This window comes from Acomys minous (genome assembly GCF_964271855.1).
Source record: "Acomys minous genome assembly, contig: scaffold_24, whole genome shotgun sequence".
Taxonomy (NCBI): domain Eukaryota; kingdom Metazoa; phylum Chordata; class Mammalia; order Rodentia; family Muridae; genus Acomys; species Acomys minous.
Genome location: NW_028182181.1, coordinates 51,449 through 67,708, shown reverse-complemented (window position 1 = coordinate 67,708; position 16,260 = coordinate 51,449). Strand labels below are relative to the sequence as shown.

Sequence of the window (16,260 nt, the reverse complement as noted above, 5' to 3'; positions counted from 1 at the left end):
TCTTATCTTTTTGGTTACAACGTTAATTCTTAGCAAGAATGGTTCTAAGTCAAGTGATTTAAATGCATGGACCCAAGCTCCCTTGAGCATACATTGAGTGAGGACTGGACTCTCCTGCTCTATCTGTGCTCTTCATGAGAAAATGCTCATAGGAATGCCGTGCTTCACTCCTATGTGTAAAGTTCATCTTTTTAAATGTTTAAGACGCAGACTGTTAGATTAGAGCCAAATACCAGCAAGTAAACATATGTTTGTCAGGGCAACACACACCATACAACAAAAAATAGGCCTATAGAAACATTAGAGCTATGGTATAGAACTCCAAAATGCTGGCTTCTTAAATGGTAGCTAGGGAATGTAAAGTTGATGATCAAATCTTAAATTCACCAAACTGGGCCTAGTGCAATTTGTGAAGCGTATGTGAGCACTGTAGCATGTATCTGTACACCCAAAAGTAAACATGGAAGGCAGATATAAGAACAGCTCGGGTTAGAAGCCAGCCAGGGCCACACAGAAAAAGAGAATGAGAGAAAGTTGTTAATCTAAAGCTTAATTTATTGCCTCAAGAAATTGGCCCTTTTATTTAAAGCTTCCAAACATTTACCCTGTTTCTACTGGTCTCTGCAAAGTTCCTCAAACTGATTAATACTAATTAATGTAAAAATTGTTTATAGTTAATTATAATTCAGTAATGTTCACTCTTCCTAATATTTTTAATACTAACCGTGGTTTTTAATGGAAAAATGGATAATCGCATTTCTCTTTTCTGCTTAACATACCTTGAGGATACAATACCATTCTTGAAATCTGGGGTTGTTCTATTTTTTTCACCATGGAGTCTTTCAGTGTTTGGAGACAGAGAACAATATAGCTACTGCTTCCGCTGTAACGTCACCCATAACAGATTAAATCCAACCAGAGCAAATGTCTCCAATGTGGATTTGTGTGTGTCACGGGCTCAATAGTTCAACGAGGCAGGACATCAGTTGAGAACTTGACCCATGAAAATTACACCAAGGGAAATCGCTTGTGAGATATTTAGTAAGTTGCTCCATGGCAAGTACACTTGCTGTTGAGAGCTAATGCAGTTGGGTGTCAGGCTCATTCTTTAGTGTTCAACAAGGTCTTACAAAGTCCTTGTCCAGAAACATGATGATGGGCAGCAGAGGCTTTGCTGTGTAATCACTGAAGGACTCCTCACAGAGAGCAGTACCTAAGTTCTTTTAACACATAACATAGGGTCATATGGCCCTTGTGGCCAGTGTATCACAGAGATTCTTAATTTCAGAGACCTCTTTGTAATCATCACAACATTGTCACATATTTTAGAGCAATTACCATCCATCAACATGCGTTAATTCTTCCTCTATTCTACTATTTTCCATTGTATAACTACACAGAAAATCTTTGCTTTTTTACTTTATATTTTAAAAACACACAGCTTTTCCAAGTTTTTCTTTTTTCTTTTTTTGCTTACTGAGACTCCCAAATCCAGCCCCCTGTGTTTATGTTTTTAAGGCTCCAACTTAATATGGATAAAACCTAAAGTCCTAGTCTTTAATTATTAAGGTCTTATAAATGATGAAGCCCTTTAACACATTCAAAATGTATTTTTAGTCATGCTAAGAACCAATGTGAATAATTTTATTTTCAATGTCAAGCATGGAATGAGATCATACATTTCTATTTTATGTATACAAAGTATAATTTAGAGCAAATAACTAGATACAAAGCTCACTTCACTCAAAAACGCTAACCTTGAAACTTGTCAGAGATCTGCTGTATATGGCATTTAACATGTGTAAATTTATTATGAAAAACAGAGATTCTCGGATCATACCAGCACTTCCCCAAAGTTCCAGAAGATTTGGGCACAATGGCAGGTGACTTCAACCCTGGATTGTGGTATACTGACAACTGAGCAAAACTGCTCCCCATGTCTCACCCTCTCTTAAGGCTCAGCCTGGACCATGGACAAACTGGATACCTGGAGGAGTCATTGTGTCACAATGCTGAAAACAAGGTGAGGGCAGTCTCTTACATGTTCGTCTTCCACAGAAACATCCTCTCGTCCTCTGTGCCTGATACCAGACTCTCTCTACCCATGGTGCCATGCTGCCAGAGAGGACAACTGTGACAACTGTGTATTTACTGCTGACTATGACTAACTAGTAATCTCTGTCATTTTTATTAATGCTCAGATTCCTTTAGATAGATTACAATAAAATTCTCAGGACTCTGATCAAATTGACAGCAAAGATGATATTAGCTTGATAGCTAAAAAACAGAGAATTAGCTGCTTACTCCAAGGTAATCTACCATGTTAGTTCATTGGTCAACTTATTAGCTAGGTAAAACGACTGGACACTACATCTCTTATTTTAAAGGGCAAACAGATTTGCTTTACTCACAGACCTCAGCTTGAAGACAAACAGGCTTCAGATGCCTTCCCAGCCCTCTTCATATGCAGGAGACCAAGCTTTAACTGTCAGGCCTAGATACAGTCCACCTTGTTACCAGACTTCTTTTTCCCATTCTTTTAGCCAAAGGACAGCGACGACTTACAGCAATTTCTCCTATGTCTTAAAGCTTCCATAAAGATGTCTTATGAATGTTAGGAGGCCTAAGGTGTTTTATGAATATTGGAGGGTCCAAGACAGTGTTTTAAGCTTGATACGTGCAAGTTAAGAAAGTTAGAAGGTCTAAGAAAGTGTTTTAAGTTGGTAAATGCAAGTTATGAAGGTTTATATGTCTAAAAAGATGTTTTATTTCTTCCTGTTGCTATGCTATTATTCTATGAACTGTTGAGAGTGTTGACACTGGTCAATGGAGCTCTAATTTATTAGTCTAACTGTGGTAGAATATTCCACTATATGATCCTATCATAGTTCGAAGCTCAAAAATTGAAATTTCCTTTGATTACCTTCTGCCTAAAACGTCTCACATTGTACTAAAATCATGTACTTCCAATCTTCTAAGTAGAGGGAAGAAGCCCCTCTGTCACACTGTGTCCTGATGCTGACGATCTCAGTTGAACAGTTCCACTAGCTGAGGACTGGGCTTCAGCACATCCCGGTCAGGGAACCGAATGTCAGGGTCCGAACACGCTGAAGAAAAGACCCCAGACTCAAATAGTATGCAAACAACAAAGAATATTTATTCCTTAGGAGCCAACAAGCTGGGGTTACCATTCATACAGGAGGGATCCCCCCTCCCCGTGAACTTGTAAGCTGTTTTGAAGGCTTTTAGGGGAGTTCCTGAGGGGTGGTGTTAGGTAATCATTAGGCTAGAGAGCCCGGGCTACATCATCTCTGGTTGGCTACCCCAGAAAATGGAGCCCCAGGCCTGCTCTGAACTAATAGAAACGGAAGCCTGTTGCTAGACTTATTTAACCAGATGTCGTGAGTCGAGGGAAGGAAGAACCTCAAGGAAATGAGTATTGAGCTTTTCCAGATGCTTTATTTGTCACTCACTCATCGCACTTCACGCAGACATCCCAATACCTCTCCTGGTCTGCTGAGTACAGCTGTCGCCTGATGGATGGCTTCACAGGTCAGGCTCGCCATCTGTCCTGGTGCGCTGAGTGGTTCACGGTGTGCTTCCTCTTCTCGGTCAGGGCCCCAGTCTAGTCAGGTCTATGATGGGTCTTTGGATTTGGGGTCAGCACAGTGGAGAGGTCTTAGTTTGTAAACATCACGGCCAGCCGGAAGTGGCCTTGTTCTCCGCTTATATACCCTATCTATTCCGGGAGGAATCGTGGCCCCTTTTAGCCAATGAGGTATCGGGTTATGTCACTCATTTTGTATTATGCTTATTGTTATGCTCAGATGGACAACTTACGTCATTTCTTATCACAGCAAGTGCACTGTTGCACTTACCGCTACCAACATACATGTTTTTGTTTGCTTTACTACATTTTCTCCTCTTTGTTTTACTTGTTCTCTACACCAGGCCTCTCACTGACCTTTCTAATTGATAACAGACCAGCATGGCCAATCCCTGAAGACATGGGAATCATGGGGAGGGGCTTCTATTCTGATCACAGCTCACTAGACAATTTAAAGGGAAGGGACCCTGTCCTCCTTCTAGCTAGGGTTAAAGATCTTCTAGCCTAGATACCCCAGATACAGGCATTGACACTAAATTAGCCTGAGACCTTGCACCAGAGAAGGTCAAAGCAGCATCTCTTCCAACACCTGCTGGGTACCTAGGAATTACATGATACAAACACAGCAGGTGGTCATTGAGCCTCATCTCCAGCCTTTCTCACCTGCTGGCCTCTACTCCTTCAACCAGCTACACTTTTCAGTTAGCATTCCTGTCCTGGGAGTGAGGGTTTCACCCTAGGTCAAGGTTTTCACAGGGGCTTAGCCTCTCCATCTTGCTTTGTTTTGCCTTTGCTGGAGACCTGGGGAGCAATAGGCTGCCTCTACTTATGCAAAACAAAATGCCCTTGGTTTACAATAAACTCAGTGTTGACAGAGGCATGGCCTGCAGCAGGTGTGTGTTTGCCTTCTCCAAACACAAAAGACAATAGACAAAGGCTTCTGCAGCCTTTTCTGTGCTCAGTGAGGGTTTGAGGGACTGTTCTTAAACCTGAACACTTTGAGGAACACATTGCCTTATGCAGCCTCTTCCCTTTGCTGTGTTGCAGGCATCTCAGAACTGAGGGAAAAATCCCTCCAGGTAACTGCACATGAGGAGAAAGCGACTCAGAAAAAAAGATCACCTTTTCTCTAACCCGTGATTTCCTTTGACCTGCAGTATGTCAGAAGAGCAATGAGACTTTAGAAAACAGTGAGCACAGAGATTTCCTGATTGTGCACTCAGGAACATTAGTTCCTGAAGAGATCAGAGTTCAGAACTGTTATGTGTCTTCAATGTTTTAAATATGGACTATAATCCGCACAAAGATGCGGATGGAGAAGTTTATCATCATGTGCATGGAGAACTTCTGCATGGAGAAGTTTATCATAGGGGAAGGGTACCCCAGAGAGAAAGAGAGAGACAGGAAGAGAGATAGAGGAATAGAGACAGCAAGAGAGGAGAAAGGAACAAGAGAGGGAGGTAAGAGGTCAGAGAGACAGATGGGTTTGTACTTTTATATAATCCTGAGCAGGGACATATCATAGGCAGACAGGTAATGGCATCATAGGTTGCTAGGCAGACTGGGCACAGTATGCTAACACAATGTGCTAGCTATCCGTATCTTTTTAAGTATAAAATATCTTGATAATTGTAAATCCACATCACTCATGTACATGTTTTAACTCTTGCAATTTACCAAGTCATTCATAAAGTTTCTAATTTCAATACCAATTTCTAAATGACAACAGACAAAAAATGTAGAAAGACCACATTGGGGCAGATGAATAATTTGGATCATAGATGTTGGAATGGAAGTCCTGGGCAGAACCACTGGTAAGACAAGAGTGGCATCATTTCTTATTGACCCAAATGGTGAGTATAAACAGGTTCAACATCATGACACATGAGTGATGCTTCCCCAGAGCTGCTGACTGGCTGGGTGTGGTGGCACATGCCTCTGATCCCAGCACTGGGGATGCAGAGACAGGCACCAAGAGAAATTCTTTGGCTTAAATATTATCACCTGGAAAATTCTCATCCCCGTAATTCTTTTTAATTTTTGCCATAGAGCTGTACTGCAACATTTGTTTCAGATTGCACATCTTCTCATCACAGAAGATGAGACTAAAACCATCTGTTATCCAACAAGATTCCAGATAAAGGGCCTGAGCTGGAGGGCACATCAGAAAAGACGACCCCTTAGGAACAAGCCATTCTTAGAGTCTTTTTAAAACACATTTAAAGTTCTGTGTTTCTACTTTATCTCTCAGGAAAATTCTATAACAAGACATGTTTTGCTCTGGTCAGACCTTATTAATATACAGAATATTAAAATAATATGTAATTTCTTTGGTCTTCATATAAAAAACTAGGTAATTGAGACAAGGGGTTTATCCACTAAAAGAGGAATGTAGTTGAATCTCCTACCTTTATCTATCACTATTTATTTAATTTCTTTTAAAGCTGAAAACATTCACTAGGAATTTTCTCTGCTCCTTTTTATCCAATTCTTCATGAATTGCTCTTACTAACCTGGACCAAATTCTCAGATGTATAGATCCCAGTTCAGGGACAGAAGACAGAAGTTCACTCGTCTAACCCCCAGGCTTATCCCAGGGCTGCGGCACAACACCCACTGCAGCCTCCTTTCCCCTCTCTCCCCATTTCCAGTGGATCACATAGTCTGTGAGCTTCCTTCCTCCCGCCCGCTGCTTTCTCCCAGGTCCCAATCCTAGCAGGCACTCTGTGGAAACCCACAGACCACTCAGATTGGGGAAATAAGTAGGCTAATTGCAGATCTTCATCTTTCCCACAGAGTCCAATCCCTCAGTCTCATCTCTAGCTCTCTATCAGACCTTCTGCTGTGGCCTCCTGCCATCATTGTAACCCCACCCGCCCCCTGCCTGTATTCCTAGGGTACTAAAGAAGCAAATCCTGGTGAAATCCTGCTTTCTGTCTGTGAGCACCCTCAGCTCCCTCCATCCCATCCCTGTCAATGTCTGTCTTTGCTCTGGCAAGGCCCAGGATAGAATCTGGAACTGGATGCAGAATCCCCCTTCACTGGTCACCAAGCTGGTAGCTCAGGCAGCTCATAGGACTGAAAGAAGAAAGGGGAGGGAGCCTAGGATTTCTTCTGTAGTGACTGGCTGCACTGCAGCAAAGGAGGAAAACTTAAACTAACCACAACTTTCCTAGAGCCAGGGCTGTAAAAGCAGCTTCTAGTAAAAAACTGCAGGTGCTGGTTCGAAAAGGAGGCTCTTTGATCTGTAGATAGGCCTCTTTACAGGTCTTCGGTGGGTTAAAGTAAGCCTGCTTGTCTGAGGGGGCTAAAGGGGAGCCCCCGAGTCTGTAAACTTATTTGTGAATCTACAGCATGTGAGGCCCTCAGCAAGGCCAGCAGCTTCCAGAAGACACAGTCCAGAAAGAGATGCCTGAATGTCCATAGCTGCTGCTCATAGCAGGCACACTGGTTCACAGACTAGAGTCTGGGAGTTGGATAGTGGGCTCTCCTCTTGTACAGCAGGCATCACGCACTCACATGCATTTTGTTATGGCTGTAAGACTTGTACAGTATTACCAAATGGTATGAATTTTAAATTCCTCTGTGATTCTATGAGGCTGCCTAAGACATGGGAGGGTGTCCATCCTTAAGGAGAATGTGCTGAAGTTGCAGGTGACTACACTTCAAACTCTGTGTCTAGTGTCAGTGTGTTATGACAGAAACATCTTTTACTTTTGAGGAGACTGGAACTGAAACTTTTGCTGGACCTCACAGCCAGAGCTAATAAGGTGCACTGATGTCATCTAAGACTGCTATTCTACTGGTTACTCAGCCTATTTATTTAATCTGCCTTTAAGAAAACAATGTAGGGACTGGGTATATGGCTCAGCAGTTAAGAGTACTGTCTGCTCTTTAGTTTCCCAGCAACATGGTAGCTCACAACCAATTATACTGGGATCTGATGCCCTTTTCTGGCCTACAGGTATACATGCAGACAGAGCACTCATATACAAAAAACAAAACAAAACAAAACAAATTATTTACAATGAGAGAAAGAGAGCTGTGTAACAAGCAAACTTACTTTCCTTGGCCTTTCCATGTAATAAACATCTGTGGCCCTAGCTAACACACAGCTATAAGATTAGATCATGTGCTTGATTTAGCTACTCTTCTCATGCTGTGAAAAAGCACCCTGACCAAGACAGCTTAGAGAAGAAAGTGTGCAATGGAGGCTTTTTCCAGTTTCAGGGGTTGAGCCCATGACCATGTCAACGTAACATAAGCTCAAGTCGTCTGAGTGTCGCGAGCAGAGAGTTTACACTCAGAATCCGGAACAAAAGAGTCAGGCCAAGAGCAAGTGGTACGATTTAGCAAGAGAGGTTTATTAGCAATACAAAGGCAACTACAACAAAAGGCAGCGGCTAAGGCTCCAAGGCCAAGCCACCAATACCATTTCATTACACTCTTATGCCATTAGAGTATACGACCTGATATCGCGAAGTTCTGTCGAACAGGTTCGCTGCTGCAACTTGAATCGGTTCTCGGGTTGTTATCTGACAGCATGTCTGTCCGCTCCGTCCGGGGGGAAGCGCCCCGTTGGCTGGCAGCATTTCAAGTGATCATGGTGACAGCGAGAGAGAGAGAGAGAGAGAGAGAGAGAGAGAGAGAGAGAGAGAGAGAGAGAGAGAGAGAGCTAGCGAGCAAAGAGAGCGAAGAGAGCTGGCTGCTTCTTCTCAGGGTTTTTATACTTACTTTAACCTTACCCTCTCTAATTCACACATCTAGCTTTCTGCGGCACTCTTATCTTTCTGCGGCAGTCCTGGCTGCTCCTAGGTCAGAACTTACTACTAAGGTTTTATCTATCACTCACACATCTGGTCAGACGTCAGCTTTTTGGGCTGTCAGCTATTTTCTACGCTGGGCTTTGAAACAAGCCCTGACATGTAGCTGCTTCCTACACTGTGCTTTGAAACAAGCCCTGACATGTTTATTACACTGAGAGCAGGTGATTAATTGATGATTGATGGGGAGGGCCCAGCCCATTTGGGGGGTGTCATGTCTGGGCTGGTGCTTCTGGGTTCTATAAGAACGTAGGCTGAGCAAGGCACGAGGGAGAAGTGAGTAAGCAGCACCCTCCATGGCCTCTGCATCAGCTCCTGCCTCAGGATTCCAGCCCTGCTGGAGTTTCTGCCCTGACTTCCTTTGATGATGAACAGTGATGTGGAAGTGTACGGCCAAATAAACCCTTTCCTCGCCAACTTTCTTTTTGATCATGGTGTTTCAATAGAAATAACAGAAACCTTAAAACAACCCTCATGGCATGGAGCACAGCTGCAGTCAGGCAGGCATGATGCTGGAGCAGTAGCTGAGAGCACACAGCGGGGGTGGAGGGTGGGGCGGTGTGGAATGCTGTGGCCTTCTGAAACCTTAAAGCCCACCCACAGTGACACACCTCCTGGGGGAGGAGACCACGCCTACAAATCTTTTCCCAATAGTTCCACCAACTAGGCACCAAATATTCAATTATATGAGCGTATAGGAGCCCAACTTTATTCAAACCACAGTACTTTTCCATGTCCTGACAAAGACTAATGCATATGTGTTCTAATAATAATTTGCTTGGTAGAAAAATTTATAAATGAATATTAACCATAAATACTGAATACAGCAGTCATGTATTACTTGATAAACAATGCTGTTTTAAGGAATTTTTGGTCTCCGAGTCAGTTGGAATCAATTGGTGTCAGTGAATTAATCTCTTATAAACTCTGTTAAAGATTTCAGTAAAGTATTGCTTAGTCCTTGCCCATGTGATGCTTTCTGTGATGGTCAATAAATACAGAACAAAGCCCTTTGTTAGATACACACACACACACACACACACACACACACACACACACACACACGCACACATGCACGCGCACACACGCGCACACACACGCACACACAGCAATTTTTCTGTTGCTGCACAAGCGTGTGTGTGTGTGTGTGTGTGTGTGTGTGTGTGTGTGTGTGTGTGTAACTTTATGCAAGTATGTACTGTATGTTGGGCATATTCCCTACCCACCCTTTTCCCATTTCTTCTATTATTTCTTCTTATCCCTCAGGACATTTTTACTTTGTTCATGTCAGACAGGCATTGATACTTCTACATATCTGTAATAAATGTAGAAACACACACACACACACGCAGAGTATAACAAAAATAAAATTTAAAAATAAAGAGTACTTGCAGTCTTTTTGTTCAATACTCATTAGTATATGCTTTAGCTTTGATTTTTATTCTCCAAAACTTATGTATAATAATTAATGGTCAGTCAGCTTGAAATTTTTTCTTTATGTTGATAATGTCATTTTCAATGCTCTTGGTACTTTCATAAATATTATACTATCTGCACATAAAAATGATTAACCTCTGGCTCTTTTAGTCTTATACTCTTATATTAGTAAGTACCAACAAAAACCTTCAACATAATATTATATGCTAGAACAAGGCTCCTTGTCAAGTCGTAATTCATACTAGTGACAGGAATTAAAACACTACTTTTCTCCATCTAACCAGAACTATGTTCTGTGGTCTTCACTTTGTGAGGTGCGGTAGTGGAAACAAGAGTGGTGTTGCTGCGACCTCTTCTGGCCAAAGGTGGTCAGGCGTTTCACCTGAAGAAATGAGGATGTGTATTACCTGGTGTGGGGCGCCACCTTGTGGAAAGGAGAATTTAGTGCATCTGATCTGTGTCTTCTCCCACAGTTGTTTTGGTCTGCAGCTGCTTGATGGAGCCCTTAGTTCAATTCCCAGCAACCACATAGTGGCTCAAAACCATCCACAGTGTGATCTAACGCCCTCTACTGGCTGGCGTGCATATATGCAGATAGAGCCCTATGTACACAATAAATAAATCTTAAAAAAAAAAGAAAGGCATATTTGATCTCCTATAGTTAAATATATTTTATAATGAGCTAATCGTTAATTGTTTGTGGACATCAGGAAGAAACTGCCCCAGATGCTGGGCATGGTGGCACATGTCTGTAATCCCAGAACCTGGGAGGCAGAGGCAGGTGGATCTTTGCAAATTTGAGGGCAGCCAGGTCTATAAAGTGAATCCAGGAGAGCTACGGCTACAAAAGAAACCATCTCTTAAAAAAACAAAAACAAAAAAACAAAACAAGAAAGAGAGAAGCTGCCCGTCAAGGTGCAGAGGTGGGTAGATATCAGGGAATAGAACATCCTGCTCCACATGAATAGCTCCAGGGTAAATATAAAGAGAAATAACCCTGTTCCAAAACATGATTTTCATTAACTGACAACCAAGGTCCACAGGTCTCTTGTGTGTCCCTTCTGGGTGTGCACAGTACAAGAGCAAGCTTTATTATGCCAGGAGAACATTCATGAGAAGTTAAAATATATCAACCAGGCAGATAAGAACAGAGGGACTAAAACTAATATAAAAACGTAAGTACTGCCGGGCGGTGGTGGCACACCCTTTTAGTCCCAGCACTCAGAGGCAGAGGCAGGCGGAGCTCTGTAAATGTAAGGCTAGGCTGGTCTGCAAAATGAGTATAGGAGTGATACAATGGCTCAGAGAGTACAGGCTAAGCCCAGGGACTTGTGTTTAATCCTAGCACAGCCAAGGCTACACAGAGGAACCCTGTCTGAAAAGCAAAACCAAAAAAGCTGGAGGTACAACTATACCACCATTTTACATAAATATTTTGTATCTTAAGACATGGTTCTATTTATAACATCATTTCTGTATTTTTAATACCAGTGACACTTGTGAAACAACATTGAGTCATGTCTGCATTTGATTGCTGGTCTCTGGGTAGCCATCCTTAAAGAGCCCTTGTTTGGTTGTGGTGAGCAAATTTGCTTACCATTTCCCATCATGCAATTTTACCTATGTAAATGAAAGGATGAAGTATCAGGCTGTAGATAATTCTGATTGGTTACACTTCTGTGACTCCACGTGAGTAAAGAGAAACCTAGGGTTTTCTGCCAAAGGATTGTTTTCTTCCTTCCTTTCTTTCTTTCTTTCTTTCTAAAGTTTTATCTATTCTTTATACAGTTTTCTGCCTGCATTCTGTTAGCTGGCCAGAAGATGGCACCAGATCTCAATTTAGGGTGTTAGGAACACTCTAAGAACAGCCAATGCTCTTCTGAGCCATTTTTCTTAAAGTTAATTTTTTATCCCTCCCCCCTTTTGTAATGTGATTGAAACTTGTACCTGTTATTCCCACCCTTTTCCTGTCTTTCTCTAGCTCTTATTTTATGTCTGTAAGTGTTTCACCTGTTTTTTGACTCCACCTGCCTTAACAAATTGATTTCCAGGGTTACAACATCTGTTTAAAAGAAGACAAAGGGCTGGAGAGAGTGCTTGGCAGTCTGACTGCTCTTCCAAAGGACCCAGATTCAAGTCCCAGCATCACGTGAAGGTGGTGGCAGCTGCAATGCACACCTTTAATCCCAGCATTTTCAGGTATGACTAAAGGCCATTTGCTTAAGGCTAGCACCTTAGCCTAGGTCCTCAGCATGCTGGTTACCTCCAGGAATCTCTGGATTCCTGCTGAATAGGTTTCTTATCAGTAGAGGGTTGGGCTTGTGGTCTTCCCTGAGGGCTATATGAGGCTCCTTAGAGGATCTTGTGGTTCCAGATCAGGGGAAGAAATATGTGTATGTGAAGGTCAGAGGATAAATGCAGGTGCCCATTTCTTATTTTCTTTTTGACACAGGTTCTCTGTGTAGTGCCTGCAATCCAGGAACTCAGTAAATACAGCAGGCTGGCCAACAAATCAGAGATTACCCTTTTCCAGCCTCCTCAGTGATTGTATTAAAGGTGTACAAAACGTCCCCAGCCCAGGAGACAAGTTAAAGCACTGTCAGTTAACTCAGAAAAGCCCCTCCCACCTGGCTTGGGGTGGGGAAGCAATCCCAGTAAGAGCTGCTTTGCCTTTCAGGTCAATGTTACCAACAGATCAAAGGACATCGCCAGTCACACATTTGTAGGAGGAGTCCGGCAACATGTGGCTTCATCTAGACCTTCATGGTCAACTGAAGGTTCATGGAGAGGAGTGGGCACAATCCTCAGGGAGCATACAGCAACCACGAAATACTTTCAAGGAAGCAATCTGCCAGGACAGTCTACAAGGTAAGATGTACATAGACTTTACCGACCTGCCTGTGTGTCTGGGAACCCTGTGCATGCCCGTTATTTCAGAAGTCAGACAAAGAGGGCAAATCTGTTGAAATTAGAGTTATGAATGGTGGTAAGCTGCTTGCTGGACTCAAACTCAGAGAGTCACTTGCCTTTGGCTTCCAGATGGTGAACTGTTTTGTCTTGGTTTTGGTTTATCTCAGCAAGGGATTTGGTTTGGTGTGTGTGTGTGTGTGTGTGTGTGTGTGTGTGTGTGTGTGTGTGTAGTCACGGGTTTATCTGCATGGGTTGATATTTTGTTTTTTTTGGTGTGTGTACTCAGGGATATCACTGTGTAGTCCTGACTGTTCCAAAACTGACTCTGTAGAACATGCAGGATGCAGACCAAGTGCTTGAATTTGGTTTGGTTAGGTTTGGTTTTCTATATTTTAGAGAGGGTTTGTTTTAACAGTCCAAATTGTCCTGGGACTTACTCTGTAGAAACAAAACTTCTCAGAGGCCTGGTGTTGGCTCAGAGTTAATAGCTTGAGGCTTATGAGCAAAAGCAATGGCTAATGTATTTTTTTCATAAATTATATTTTCTTTGTTACAGTGCCTCAGAATTTAAACAAAAGAGAACATTAAGAAAAAAAATGGATATTGGAGCAATGGCTCAGGGATTAAGAGCACTGGCTGCTCTTCCAAAGTTCCTGAGTTCAATTCCCAGCAACAACATGGTGGCTTACAGCCATCTGTAACAAGATCTGATGCCCTCTTCTGTCTGATGCCCTCTTCAATTATGTTCATGCTTATATTTATTCATTTATGTGTATTATGTATTTTTATAATCAGTTACTTATCTGAGTCAGCATATATTTCTGTATAGTGCTAGGTACTCTGTTGTCATACTGTTTTTGTGGATTGGCTAAAGAGTAATTGATGCATTAAACCATCTGGCATTGGTGTGAAATGCTACTTTCCGGGTACTGACCAGCTGTGATCTTGTTGAAGATGCACTGTTTGTTAATCAGAAGAATTAATCCCTGATTATGGAATTCCTGATTTGATTCAAATAGTTTTAAAAGTTAAAGTTAGTTTATGGCTGCAATAAATGCCTTTGTGGACCTCCAGATGCCTCACTAAGAATAGCCTTGTAGCAGATTTGTGGCTTCAGATAAGCCCCGTCTCCAGATGGCACCACAAATCCTGGTATTTCTCCATAAATATAGGCAAGTTTGTTTGAACTTCGCATGAACCTAAGTGCAATGAAGCTACCTAGAGAGGTCTGAATTTACTCTGTGTCTTAGAATGAAAGGCATAAAATTATTGTCCTGAGCACATAATGAACTAAGAGATAGCTGGATAATGTGTAGTAAGGTCTGTCCTAATTGATAAGTCATATACTCTTGTAAGTTTCAGACACTATTAACCTTAGGCCCTGGCAACTTTCGTCATTCTGAACTCACTATGAACTTATGTAATGGATACATAGATAAGATATGTGTACCTCGGGCTGGAGAGATGGCTCCGTGGGTAAGAGTGCGGCCTGCTCTTCCAAAGGTTCTGAGTTCAATCCTCAGCAAACAAAAGGTGGCTCACAGCCATCTACAATGTAATATGATGTGATGCCCTCTTCTGGCCTGAAGGTGTACATGCAGGCAAACAATGTATACATAAGAAATAAATACATAAATCTTTAAGATATGCGTAGCTCTAAAACATGTAACCTCTTATATTTTAGAATTCATCTGTTTTTGTTATTAATTGTACTCTTTTGACTATGAGATAATTAATTACGTTTTCTCAGAAGTATAAGTATGGTCTTCTACAATAAATGCTACTGAAAGTGGGAAGCTTAACCAGTTGAAGTTAAGATGCCTGACTTCATCTGCCTCTTCTCTTGAACCTTTTCTCTTGAATATTCGCAAATAAGTTAGCAGACTCAAGGCATCAGCCTTCTATGGCTAAAACCCTAAGTTTACATTGGCTTATTGGAGATCTCTGCAAGGAGGCCTATCTACAGGTCAAAGAGCCTCCTTTTATGACCCCCGTGCAGTCTCTAGCCCCAAGCTGCTTTTATAGCCTCAGTCATAGGGATATTGTGGCCAGTTTAAGTTCTCCTCCTCGACCCAGTACAGCCAGTCCTTAGAGAAGAAACCCTGGGCTCTTTTCCCCTTCCCTCCTATCTCTTTCAGTCCTGATCGCTTGCCTGAGCCATCAGCTCTGGCCACCCAAGAAATGAAGCAAACTGGAAGGAAATCTGCAGCCAGCACCAGAGACCCCACCCCGGACCTCTCCAGAGTCACAGCCGGGCATTAACACTTATGTTTATTCATTTTATGTGTGTTCTGTATTCTTGTTTTGGTTTTGCCTGCAATCATGTCTGGGGAGGGTGTCAGATTCCATGTAACTGGAGTTACAGGCAGTTGTGAGCTGCCATGTGGATGCAATGAATTGAAGCTGCCTCTCCTGGAAGTGACTGGTTGCAACAATGTATAGTCGGGAATTTTTTTCCTTTCCTTTCCTCTTTTTTTTTTCTTTTTCTTTTTGCGATTCACTACCCGCTGTGTAGACGAGGCTGGCCTCACACTCACAACAACCCACCTGTCTCTGCCTCCCGAGTGCTGGGATGAAAGAAAGGCATGTGCCATCACCGCCTGGCTACTGAAAGATTCTGAACTAGTTTTTTCCCCCCTGTCATTATGGTTAATTTAAAAGTTTATTTTCAATTAAAAATATGTATTCATTTTTATGTGTACAGGCCTGCGTGTACGCCTGCATGCCAGAGGAGGACGTTAGATCAAATTATAGATGGCTGTGAGCCACCGTGTGCTCGCTGGGAACGCAACTCAGGACCTCTGGAGGGGCAGTCAGTGCTCTTAACCTCTGAGCCACCTCTCCATCCAGCTCTTAATTTTTGTTTTTTGTTTTCAGAGAGCGAGTTAAGCCTCTATGTGGTTTGTCTTTTCATGGAGCAGCGAGGGAACTGTGTAGTGATCTAGGGAAGAGGCTTCCCTATAATTCTGTACATGCACAGTGGGGTTAAGTTCTGAAACCGGAACTTAAAGAAGCCAGCTCTGTGTGGTCCTGTAGGCCTTGAATCCCGTAGCTCTGAAGGCAGAGGCAGGTGAAACTCTGTGAGCTGGAGGCAGGCCTCATCTAGTTAGGGATTTCCATGGTTACACGTGGGGTATGGAGACTACACTAAATAAAGGACCAGTTTATCCTTGATAGATAGCTGAATAAAGACTTAAATATGTACTTGGAAAAACCAAACACAGAAGTCCACCTGTCTCTGCTGTGATTACATGAGGAAACTATGATGCTTGGCCTCCATTTGTCTTTCTGTCTGTGTATCATCTATCTATCTACTTATGTACTTACTTATCTAAGGTTTTTGGAGATAGACTGACTCTCTCTCTCTCTCTCTCTCTCTCTCTCTCTCTCTCTCTCTCTCTGCCCCCCTCTGGCTGTCTTTGAAACTGATGTGTAGATGGACTAAGGTTGGAACTCCCAGGACTACCTAGAAACTTTCTTGGA

General features: G+C 42.5%; 1 long non-coding RNA gene across 1 annotated transcript; it reads left to right on the top strand.

The window, feature by feature from the left end:
* The first annotated feature begins 12,562 nt into the window (after positions 1-12,562).
* LOC311591742 lies at positions 12,563-13,695 on the top strand. The gene is made up of 2 exons (XR_014777179.1): positions 12,563-12,735; positions 13,334-13,695. It is a non-coding gene; the product is annotated as an uncharacterized lncRNA (long non-coding RNA).
* Positions 13,696-16,260: the final 2,565 nt, after the last annotated feature.